A 1,555-nucleotide genomic window follows, 5' to 3' on the forward strand; every position below is an offset into this window, starting at 1 on the left:
CCTTGGAATTTACAATAGACTTAAGTTAATGGCCTGCCATGTGGTTTGGTAACATCAGTACTGTGCCTTTTTACTTGTCAACCTTGGGCTTGGCAGCCTCAGCAGGCAGCAGCTGTCTGAGTGAAGAAATGCCTCTAGCTCCAGTGGGCTGGGAGCTGGAGACAGAGCTGAAGCCCAAGGCTGAGGGGCTTTTACCCAGCCCCTAGAGTCTGGCACTTTGAACTTGGACTTAAAGCATCCAAATTCTAAGAATAAACTCCTGTTTGTTAAAACCATCTCATTTGTGGTATATTTCTTGTCAGAGTGGCACTAGGTAACCAGAACAGAGTCTATCCTGTTTGGGGTTCGTTGGACATCTTGAATGGATATATTCTCATCTTCCATCATACCAGGAAAATTCTCTTCCAACAAATCTTTGACAATTTTTTCTCTGGTTTTGTTTGTCTCTTCCTGTTCTGGAATTCTGATTACACACAGGTTATTCCTTTTGATGATATCCCACATGAACCTTAGGCTTTCTTCATTTTATTTTGATCTTTTTTCTTATTGATCACTTTCCAAAGAAATATTGAGGTATTTGCCTTCAGTCTCACTAATTCTGTCTTCCATTGATTCAATTCTCCTTTGCTCATTCAATGCCTTATCTATTTCTCAAAATTTAGTATTAATCTTCTGGATTTCTGTCTATAGATTTTGTATCATTTCTAATTTTCCATTTATTTTGTCATTTTATTCTTGTATTGTCTTTCAAAATTGTTCTAGGGTTTTCTCTGTGTTTTTCTCAATTTTGTCAGTGTTTTCTTTGATCTGTCTCTTGATTCATTGAAGGTACCTAAATATAACTCTTTTGAATTCCTTACCAGGGAGTTTCAATGCTGCGTCTTCCTCAGGGATGTGTTTTGGATCTGTATCCTGGTCCCTTGTTTCTCCTGCTTTATCTTGCTTCTTTGTGTGGACTGTGATGCTGTGTTGTCTCTGAGGCATTGTGACATTTTTGTGTTTATATTTAATTGGTGTTTTGCCACGTTCAGCAAAACTGCACAGGTCTCAAAATGAAGCAACATGAAAGGGTTAATAGTTTTCTTTTTTTATTATTTAAAGAATGGGGGCCAGGCAGACGCCCTGCATATTCTGTGAGAGCGACCCCTGATGTGTCTGCTCTGCTTTACTTATACATAAATATATGATTACATCATTATTCTTGATATTTCTTTAAAACAATCAAGTATTCAATCAAGTATATAATCAAATATTCTTTTACAACACAATCACATATTTCCTTATAACAATCAAGTATTAATTAAAAGTTAAAATTTTACTCTTTCCCATACCCAAAGGCATTTTCCCATGTCCAAATGTATTGGTTAATTATTTAGGTTAACCTCTCTTGCAGGATTAGTAAATAATCACTAAGATATGTCATTCTAAAACATAATATGATTGTTAAGGTACATGATTCTAAAGAATGGTTTCTAAGGTATACTATTCTTTAGGCAAAACGTCATTCCAGGGAGACAGGTTAGCAATCATTCTGCTGGGGCAATGTTCTGCCCCA

This window comes from Orycteropus afer, unplaced genomic scaffold (assembly GCF_000298275.1).
Source record: "Orycteropus afer afer isolate SDZICR_OR568_19922 unplaced genomic scaffold, OryAfe1.0 scaffold00078, whole genome shotgun sequence".
In the NCBI taxonomy this organism is placed as follows: domain Eukaryota; kingdom Metazoa; phylum Chordata; class Mammalia; order Tubulidentata; family Orycteropodidae; genus Orycteropus; species Orycteropus afer.